This window comes from Humulus lupulus, chromosome 1 (genome assembly GCF_963169125.1).
Source record: "Humulus lupulus chromosome 1, drHumLupu1.1, whole genome shotgun sequence".
NCBI lineage: Eukaryota > Viridiplantae > Streptophyta > Magnoliopsida > Rosales > Cannabaceae > Humulus > Humulus lupulus.
In genome coordinates this window covers 185,052,379-185,063,724 of record NC_084793.1, presented here as the reverse complement: position 1 = coordinate 185,063,724, position 11,346 = coordinate 185,052,379, and the positions used below count along the sequence as shown (strand labels likewise).

At 38.8% G+C, this 11,346-nt stretch overlaps 1 non-coding gene and 1 pseudogene across 1 annotated transcript; one reads left to right on the top strand and one right to left on the bottom strand.

Annotated features, from left to right (window-relative positions):
• Positions 1–2,765: 2,765 nt before the first annotated feature.
• On the bottom strand, positions 2,766–2,872 carry LOC133813492 (small nucleolar RNA R71). Its single transcript, XR_009884500.1, has one exon. It is a non-coding gene; the product is annotated as a small nucleolar RNA R71 (small nucleolar RNA).
• A 1,492-nt stretch (positions 2,873–4,364) lies between these two features.
• LOC133823621 (uncharacterized) lies at positions 4,365–9,282 on the top strand (annotated as a pseudogene).
• Positions 9,283–11,346: the final 2,064 nt, after the last annotated feature.

Genomic DNA, 11,346 nt, shown 5'->3' with positions numbered 1-11,346 from the left:
GACAGGCCAATTGGAGCTAGAAGCGGCCATGAACCAGCGGGAAGCCGCTAAGGAAGCCCTGGCCAAGGAGGTGGCTCAGGCCAAAGCGGACCGCAAAGAGGCTTCTTGGACTCGTTTTTAAATCGAAGAGACTTTGTCCCGGAGAGAAGCTGAGAATAGAAAGATGGTGGCTGATTTGGAGGTGGAGCTTCTCTGAGTTAAGGCTCAGTTGGAGGCGGCCGAAGCCCAGTCTACCCAGGATCGGGAGAGGAACACTGGTCTTGAGTCTCGGATCTAGGCATTGGATGATCTGCTTCAAGTGGAGGTGAAAGCGCATGGGGAGACTCATCAAGAGAAAGAACAAGTGGATGCCTTGCTGGAGGTGATTAGTTCTCAATAATATCATTTTATTAGTCTTAAAAGTGTAAAATTAATTAAGTTTTAATTAATATTTTCATGGATTTATTGTCATATATTTTATATTTGAAAATATTAATTTTAATTTAATTTGTGTTTAATTTTCAGGAAATAAAATATATTTTTGACACAAAGAAAAAGAAAGGAGAAAGAAAGAATTAAAATTGAAGAAATCATGAAGAAAATGGCATTTTTGAAGATGATTTGGCCCAAAATTAGGCCCAAAAGGAAGCCCAGCCGCCAGCCGCCCCTGCCACGTCTGACGCACTGCCGCCTGACACGCCGCACCTGCCACGCTGACACACTGACGCCACGTCCCATCCACCTGACGCGCCAGCCACCTGAGCCAACAAGAAGCTGCCATCTGCCCCTGCGTCAGCCCATTCTCCCCCACGCTCCGACCTGTCAGCTGCCATAATCAGCCCCTATCTCCCACAGCTCAGCAGCATTTTCCCCACTTTGCTCCAATTTTGCAGCCATTTCCCCACTATATTGTACACGATTTTTCACATTTTGGGTCCTATTTTCACTATAAATAGAGGACCAAATGTAGGGAAATCATATGAGATTGTGTAAGGAGAGTTTAGAGAGTATTGGAGAGAAAAACACTTATTTTTCATATTTTTCTTTTACATTTTTGTGAGTGAAAACAATGCCTATTTTAGGCTAAATTTTCTTGTGGAAAGGCTAGAGTGGAGTTCATGTTTAATATTATATTTTTTATATATTAATTCTTTATTTTGTTCTTCATTTCGTTCTTCATTTCTATATATTTGTTACAATTAAATTTATTTTCTTATAATTTTTATTCTAAATTTATTATTATCTTTTACATAAGTCTAGTCATGCTCTTCTTATGTAATTTAGGTTTTTAATTTAATTTAGAATATTTGTTATATTATATGCTTTTTACTGCATTCTGACATTGGTATTTTGTCGCTCTAAAGTATATAATATGATAGGTTTTTAAAATTAGAAGTTAGTATAATTTAATTAAAGAACATATTTTAAGGCGAGCTTTATTATATATATTTTCCAACTATAATTAATGGTGTAGAATTATAGTTGAGTATAATGAATCAATTTTATTAAAATATATATATGTTTGCATGAATGAAACTTATGCCTTCCATACTTTCTTTCTGATTCTAATTCCTCGATTTTATTCATTTAATGTTTATATTCTTTTTCAAATTCACATTTTTCCAAAGTTTATTATTATTAATTTACTAATCTTTCTTTTAATTTTGTATTTTACCTCTCTGTGGATACGACATAGCCCGATTACTACTGCGACCGCTTAGAAGTTTATTGGGCGATATCAATTTTTGGCGCCGTTGCCGGGGAGGTAATTCTACAATTAAAGGTTTGCATAGTAAATTAATGTTTTTTTTTTCTTTCCATTAAAAAAAAAAGTAGTATAATTTTTTTCTTTTATTTTATTTTTCCTTAGTAATTTTTTTTATTCATTTATTTATTTATTTTTGTTATTGTTTTATTTTATTCATTTTACTTTTAGGTTTAGAATTTATTTTCTAGATTTAGGTTTTTTTTTCCGAAAAAAGCATAAAATTAAAAAAAAAAAAAAATCAAACAAAGTATTGAGAACATTTGTGTAATTTTGGAAATTAGTAAAAACCAAACTTGTTCTGTCTTAGAAAAATTGGTTCTTAAATAAGATCTGTGTTAGCGTTACCCTCCAATATTTTCTAAGAACCTCGGGGAGTTCTAGAAAAGCTCTTGGGCCTAAAGTGATACCTTGACAGCCTTTCCAATTGGCCTGGGAACATTTAGGTGTATACTTATTACATTATTACACATTTGCGCTTATAATACTTACAAACTAAAAAATATTTATGCCACGAAACAGAGACACACTAGGGAGATTTGTGAGACAACAAGTTGAAACTTTAGAAAACTCTCCTAGTTCGTCGTTTTCTTCCATTCGTTCAAACACTCCCGATTCACCGAGACTTCCCGAACCACCCACGATGGCTCATCAAGACGAAGTCCAACCAAGAACGCTACAGGATTATTTACATCCTACGCGTACAACCACACCTTCGTGCATAATATATCCCAACAATATGCCAAATTTCGATTTCAAACCCGGCATGATTAACCTCTTACCAACCTTCCATGGGTTGGAAAATGAGAGTCCGTACGTGCATATACGGGAATTCGAAGAGGTGGTGGCTACATTCAACAACCGAGATGTCACCAACATTGTGAGATTGAAATTCTTTCCTTTCTCACTCAAAGACAAAGCAAAAAGCTGGTTGTATTCCTTAAGGCCTAGATCTATCGAAACATGGGACGAAATGACAAAAGCATTCTTTGCCAAATATTTCCCGCCCCATAAGACTAGCAGCCTTAAGAGGCAAATCTCTACCTTCATCCAAAAAGACCATGAAACTTTCCATCAGGTCTGGGAGAGGTTTAGAGATTTGATAAATCAATGCCCACATCATGGATACGAAAGCTGGCGTCTAATCAGCTATTTCTATGACGGTCTCACAACCGGACAAAGGCAATTCGTACAAATGATGTGCAATGGTGAATTCCTTCAAAAAGATCCCGATGAAGCTTTCGAATACCTCTACGATCTTGTTGAAAAATCCTACACATGGAATGGACCGAGTCCTATGGACAAGCCACGATCAATTGGAATCTACCAATTAAGGGAAGATGACAACGTCAAAAGCCAAATTGAATCATTGAGACAACAATTCGAGGCTTTCAAATCTCAAGAAGGTAGAGGAATCCACATGGCTGCAAAGGTAGAGACACAAGATCCATGCTTCATCTGTGGAGGAATGGAACATCAACCGCAAGAGTGCCCAACTCTTAGTGAGTTAAGAGGAGGAAATAAGGAACAATGCAATGCTTTAGGGGATAACAAGAAGCCCTATAACCCTTTCTTAAACACTTACAACCCTAGTTGGCGCAACCATCCAAATTTCAGCTGGAAGGATTCAAACCAAGCATCTGGAAGCCAATGGAGGCCTGAGCAGCAACAACCACCAAAATCATACAACGCTCCTCAAAATATCACGCAGTCAAGTAATTCTCTTGAGAATACTTTGCAAATGCTTAAGCAAACTCAGATAGCCTCAACTCAAGAGCTCAAAGCTTGTTTCACACAAATGGTAGAGGAAATGAAGGACATGAAAATCCAAATGACAAGGCTAAACACTACTTTGGCGATTCAAGAGCATGGGAGACTTCCCGCTCAACCTCTAATCCATCAAAAAGGGCAACACATGGCACAAACCTCCTCCTCTGCAGATACAAATTTCAAAGAGGTTAATGCCATCACTACTCGAAGTGGTCAAAGTATGGTTTCACCGTTAACTAAGACAACGAGCACGTCAATGCCCGCTCCAGATAATGATGTTCCAATAAGCATTCCAGTAAAGGCACCCTTTCCTCAAGCTTTGAAATCCACTGGAAAGGTACTGGAAAATCATGGTGAAATCCTAGACCTTTTAACACAAGTGAAGATCAACTTGTCATTGTTGCATGTGATCAAACAAGTGCCCGCTTATGCAAAGGTTATCAAGGATTTATGCACCATTAAAAGAAAGCATCATGTCAAGAAAACTGCATTCTTGGCAGAACAAGCTAGCGCGGTAATTGACTGCAAGACACCGCCTAAGTACAAAGATCCTGGTTGTCCCACCATCTCATGCCAAATAGGGGAACAGGAATTTGGACAAGCACTGCTAGACTTAGGAGCAAGTGTAAATCTTATGCCATATTCAATATACTTGCAATTAGGTCTAGGAGAACTCAAGCCCACATCTGTGGTGCTACAACTGGCCGATCGATCAGTTAAGAAACCTTGGGGAATAGTAGAAGACGTTCTTATTCAAATTGAAAAATTCTATTACCCTGTTGATTTTCTCATCTTGGACACTCAATCTGAAATGAGTATAGAGTCCAAAATTCCCATCATTCTTGGTAGACCTTTCCTCGCAACAGCTAATGCACTCATTAACTGTAGGAATGGTCTCATGAAAATCTCTTTCGGAAACATGACTCTAGAAGTGAATGTTTTCCACATCGCCAAACAACCACCTGACAACGATGAGTGTTTCCAATCCTATCTGATCGATACACTTATTTCGGAAGAGGTCGAATCGAAATACACGTCTAATCATTTTAATCACCTCTTCCAAATTTCAGAAAGTTCTGAGCCTGATGAGTGTGCAATCAACCCTGAAATCGTCAAACACTCACAGGCTAAAAGAACCATGTTTTGGAATCCAATTTTGAGGAACTCCCTCAAGATCGAGAAACACCAAAACCATCTATTGAACAAGATCCTCAACCAAAGTTGGCCCAACTTCCTGACGGTCTTAAGCATGTTTTCCTGGGAGCTGACAACACTTTTCCTATCATAATATCCTCCAAGATCACTGCCACACAAGAGCGCCAACTCATCAATGTGTTGCAAGAACAAAGAGATGCATTAGGATGGACGATAGCTGACATCAAAGGTATTATTCAATTAATTTGCTCCCATCACATTCAATTGGAAGACGGGGCTATACCACGTCGTGACCCTCAAAGAAGACTGAACCCAACGATGAAGGAAGTAGTTAAGACGGAAGTCTTGAAACTTCTGGATTCTGGCATAATCTATCCTGTTGCTGACAGTAAATGGGTCAGCCCAACTCAGGTTGTTCCCCATAAATCTGGGGTAACAGTGGTACAAAATGAAAAAGGAGAACTTGTTCCTAACAAGGTCACAACTGGGTGGCGCATGTGCATTGATTATAGAAAATTAAATGCAGCCACTCGCAAAGACCATTTTCCACTTCCATTCATCGATCAAATATTGGAACGTGTGGCAGGTCATCCTTTCTATAGTTTTCTCGATGGTTATTCAGGGTATTACCAAATCGAGATTGCCTTAGAAGATCAGGATAAGACCACATTCACTTGTCCTTTTGGTACTTTTGCCTTCCGGCGTATGCCATTTGGCTTGTGCAATGCTCCAGCCACTTTTCAGCGATGCATGATGAGCATATTTAGTGATATGATCGAGAAATGTATGGAAGTATTCATGGATGATTTGACAGTCTTTGGAGATTCCTTTGAATCAAGCCTTCTCAATTTAGAGTCTGTGCTTAAACGTTGCAAAGAGAAAGGCTTGGTACTCAACTGGGAAAAGTGTCATTTCATGGTACCATCAGGCATAGTCTTGGGGCATGTCGTGTCGGAACGAGGAATTGAGGTTGATCAATCAAAGATTGAACTCATATCAAAGCTGCCCACCCCCAAGACTGTTAAAGACATTCGGTCTTTTCTTGGGCATGCAGGATTCTATAGGAGGTTCATACAAAACTTTTCGACAATTGCTCGCCCTTTGTCAAACCTCCTAGCAAAAGATGTTGTGTTCAATTGGACACCTGAGTGTGAGGAATCTTTCCGAAAGCTCGTTGCAAAACTCACTTCCGCCCCTATCATTCAGCCACCAGATTGGAACTTACCGTTCGAAATCATGTGTGATGCTAGCAATTATGCTATAGGGGCTGTCTTAGGTCAAAGAAGGGAAGGGAAGCCCTTCGTTGTCTATTACGCAAGTAGAACTCGTAACAGTGCTCAAATGAACTATTCTACCACTGAAAAAGAGTTACTTGCTGTAGTATTCGCACTTGACAAGTTTCGTTCCTACCTGATTGGTTCACCTATCATAGTCTTCACGGACCATTCCGCCATAAAATACCTCCTTTCCAAAAAGGATGCTAAGGCGCATTTAATTAGGTGGATCCTTCTGTTACAGAAATTTGATATGACCATAAAAGACAAGAAATGAGTTGAAAACGTGGTAGCAGACCACTTATCTCATCTTGAATTTTCTGATTCCGCTGATGGCCCAGCCATTCGAGATGACTTCCCTGATGAACATCTCTTCGCAGTCACTAAGTTGCCATGGTACACTCATATCGTCAATTACTTAGTGACTGGCGAACTTCCAACTGTAACGCCCTGGCTACCCCAGAACAGTTACGGAGAACGGTGAACCGGAAATTTGACCCGCTACCCGAGTCCTTTGGTTAAAAACGTGATCTAAGTGTTATTATCAGGTTAAGGTAGAAAACCAGTAAAAAGGAAAGGGTACATTTCATTAAGTAAATAAATTGCTCATGAGCCTTTTAAAATGTTTACAAGTAGTTCTTAATACAAAAGAGTCGCTACAGTTCCAAATTTACAATCCCCGCCGGCCTAAGCGGCAAAAATAGGGTAAACCCCTAGTCCCTCTGAGAACTCCTTGACCGTGGCGGTCAAGCGGCCCTGTATGTACATCACATCGCCCAAGCTCTCCACTCAAGGCTGGCCAAGCTTTTCCTTTCCTTTACCTGCACCACACAACACCCATGAGCCAAGGCCCAGCAAGAAAACATAATAAAACATGATATAATATCAACAACGATCATAGTAACCATTCAGGACTATCAGTCCAACAAATAGGTGACAATAGCCAACAGTCACAATAACGAGCATCGCTCCCTCTAGCCATGTGACGATAGGGTCACCAGGGCTTAATGGTTAAGTGATTCTTTCATATGTTCGATCAGGACAGGTGCATGGTGATTAGTCACCAACATAACCTTCCTCACGACTCTAGAGTCGAAGCTATGGACAACGTCCCTTAGCCACGTGACAAACGGTCACCGGGGTCATATACCTTGGCTATAGTCTTCTGGTCGTAGACCAGGCAAGCGCTTATATGTTCATCGACCTTAGGGTTGGTCCCGCATTAATACCATAGAGCCATTCAATGCGTGATCATCGACTTTAGAGTCGGTCCCTGACTAGTCAGTGTCTTAAACAGGTAATCAGCATTCATTAGCATTTAATATGCAATCCACGTTCACATATATCAACCAACAAGCCTCAATATCAAACCATGCATGTCATATACCTGTACAGGGTGCAACTGTATCCATACACTGTTTTCTTACCTCAAGTTTGAGCGAGAAGTATGATAAAGACGACCCCTGAGAACGATCGGTCTTTTAGTTCCTTAGCGGTTACCTAATCACAACCAATTATAACTTCCATTAATGAGAATCCACAATAATAGGGTCTTAACCTAAGCACCACCCTCGGGACCTCGAAACATGCCCACACGGTGAGTAGAATCGATCCCGGGCCTTAAGGATTGAAACCCCAAGTCAAAAACCCTTAAAAACACTCAAAACGGGGTTTGGAAGGAACAGGGTAGTGCTACAGCGCTCAACCCCTAGCGCCACAGCGCTCTACTCAGAACCTCCCAAAAGCCAAAAAGTCTCCTGAGGAGCGCTATAGCGCCCTAGGGTGGGCGCTGTAGCGCTACCTCCAGCCCAAAACACCCCTGAACCAACCTTCTTCGTCTTCTTCGATTCTAACTCGATTCCCAAGCTTCCAAAGCCTATTCTTGATGCCAAATGAACCCAAAAACCATCCCAACACACCCTAAACATCACAAGCATGGGAACCCTAGCCAAAACTCCCAACAAAACCCATGAATTCACCCTAAACATTTCAGCTGCAAGACAAAACCAAAACAGAGCAAACCAGAGAAACTATGGTTAGAAACTTACCCAAAGCTTGGCTTATGAAGCTCTTCAATGGTGGAACACACTCCCAATCTCCCAAGGCTTGCTTCCTAAGCTTGAATCCTCAAAATTGGTTCAAAAACCACAAAGAACAGTGAGAAAAAGGAGGTACGGGAGAACTCTAAAATATACTCTGTTTTCCTTCACTATTTTCTTCAGCCAAGAGTGTTATATCTATCCTAGGGGTGAAATGTCCATTTTACCCCTAGGTCAATTAATGGTTTCTAAAGACTCCCAAGGGCATTTTTGGTACTTTCCTCCTAACTCGTTAATCATAATTAACGCTCTCCAATTCCCGCTATTCTCAATAATCTCAAACACCAATAATTCACATCCCGTTACCCTTTATCTCCCGGTAACGCTCTAATCATCAAAATCACCCCGAGACTCAACCCAAGTCCCGACACTTAAACCCGTTGTGACTAAACCGCTAATCAATATTCTACGATCGTTTCATGTCGAACAACTCGAACAAACCCACATCATAATGTGGTCTCAACAAATATCACCGACATGCATACAATTAACATTATATTATAATATAATTCTCATAAACGTGCATAAACACATTAAATGGCTTAATTAAACAATTATGGCCCTCCCGGCCTACAAATCCAGCCGTTAAACCACATTAGGGAATCCGGGGCATTACACCAACTGCATGGAGTGCACAAGATAAACGTAAATTTTTGGTCGAGGTTCGTAACTTCTATTGGGATGACCCATATCTTTTCAAATATTGCCCCGACCAAATTATGAGACGTTGCATTCCAGATGATGAAATTTTTAGTGTTCTGAACTTTTGTCATAATGAAGCTTGTGGTGGTCATTTTTCTATGAAAAAGACTGCTGCAAAAATCTTACAATGTGGTCTTTATTGGCCCACTTTGTTCAAAGACACTAACAATTTCTGTCGGTCATGTGAAAGGTATCAGAAATTAGGTGCCCTATCCGACGACATATGATGCCATTGAACCCAATTCTTGTAATAGAAATATTCGATTGTTGGGGGATAGACTTTATGGGACCATTTCCACCTTCTTCTGGCTACCTTTACATTCTCCTCGCCATAGACTATGTCTCAAAATGGGTGGAAGCTGTGCCTTGTCGAAATAATGATAACACAACTGTTGTGAAATTCTTAAAGGAAAATGTGTTATCTAGGTTTGGCACACCACGCACTATCATTAATGATTAAGGCACCCATTTTTGCAACTATTCTTTCGAGACCTTAATGCAAAAATATGGTGTAATTCATAAGGTTGCATTGCCTTATCACCCACAGACAAATGGCCAAGCTGAGTTAGCCAATCGAGAAATTAAGCAAATTTTAGAAAAGACGGTTAATCCTGACCGCAAAGATTGGTCCTCATGACTTCTCGATGCTCTCTGGGCATACCGCACTGCTTACAAAACTCAACTTGGTATGTCTCCTTATAGGCTAGTCTATGGTAAAGCTTGCCACCTTCTTGTTGAGCTGGAACACAAAGCTTATTAGGCAGTTAAAAGCCTAAATTTTGATCTCAAGGCGGCAGGACTCAATCGTAAGCTTCGGTTGTCAGAAATTGAAGAATTAAGAAACGATGCTTATGACAACTCTAGGATCTACAAGGCTAAAATGAAAGCGGTTCATGACAAGAAGATCCTAAGAAAAGAATTTGAGCCAAACCAACGAGTGCATCTTTATGACTCTCGTCTGCATATCCACCCTGACAAGCTGAGATCAAGGTGGATTGGCCCATATGTTGTGAAATCTGTCTTTCCCAACGGTGCTGTTGAGGTCATAGACCCAACTGATGGGAGAGAATTCAAAGTAAATGGCCAGCGATTGAAACACTACATAGAGAGGGTGACCCAGTCTGAAGAAGTCACTCTCGTGAAACCGGTTTACCAAGTCTGAGTATTGTTCCAAATTGTTTGTACATAGGTTTGTTTTCTGTTTATTTCCCTTTTGTCATTTTATTTTATTTGTTATCATTTTGTTTTCAGTTTTTCATGTTTTAGAGAATCAATATTCGCTCTACCACTCGACGCTCGCTATCCAAGTGTTCTCTTTCCCTGCTCTTTTACATTTATTATATTTTGAGACATTGAGGACACTGTCAGATTTTGGTTGGGGGTGGTGAGCATATTCATGCACGTTCATGTTGATTTTTGCCATATTAATATTTTCACGGTCAAATTTAAAAAATTACTTATTTATTTTTGCAAAATGTTACTTTTGAGTCAATTTTTGTTATCTGTATTACTAAGAGTTTCTCTAGAGTTACCTAATGCACATGCCAAATGTTGTGGTAAGATGGTTGTTAGCACATATTAGCTTAGAAAGTTGCCATGTTTAAGTAATTCATTCTTTTGTGTGAGAAGTGAGACTTGAGAAAACAACTTTTAAATTTTTATTGATTCTTAGAAATGGTTATAATTATTTGGACAAGGTATTGTGGTATGAATGGATGATGTTTTAGGGATAATATTTTCTATAGACAAATATTATTAGGGAGCCTTTTATTATGTTGTTCATGAAAAAGAAAAAAAAAAGGAAAAAGAGAAAATAAAAAATATATATATATATTAAAAAAAAAAAAGGGAGAAATACACAAGAGCAATATTTCTATCATTTTTAATTATGTTGTCTCTTGTGTCCAAAAAAAAAATGTATGTTTATTAATTTCATGTTTTATTTTATGGCTCTTAGAATAAATGTAAAGATTGTCTATTTAACTTAAAATCCCGAAAAACTGGTTTTGTGGTACTCTTTATGGTGGTTGTCCAAATAATTTATTTCCTATCTTCGTTTCAATAATTATTTATGAGTTTGTCCTAAATATATACCCATTTGATGAGTGCTTACTTTTTTTCCAACTCCATGAGTGAAACCCTTAAACTTTAAATACTTTCAATTACATGGGAGGTTAATGGAGTTGAGACTTTTACTTGGCATAATTTCGAAGGCTTTATGTGCTATGGTTTGCGGTAAGAAGGTTCAAGTTTGGTACACACACTCACAACTCTAGATTTATTCAAAGTAATCTTGATAACTCTTGTTGACTTGTTACTAACATTTTGTGTTAATACATAAGTTCTTTTATCATTTTTGACCGGAAATATATCATGTTGACATTTATCATTTCGCTTGAATTGCTAGAGACTAGCAATAAGCTGGTTGGGGGTTGTGATTAGTGCTCAAAAATATCATTTTATTAGTCTTAAAAGTGTAAAATTAATTAAGTTTTAATTAATATTTTCATGGATTTATTGTCATATATTTTATATTTGAAAATATTAATTTTAATTTAATTTGTGTTTAATTTTCAGGAAATAAAATATATTTTTGACACAA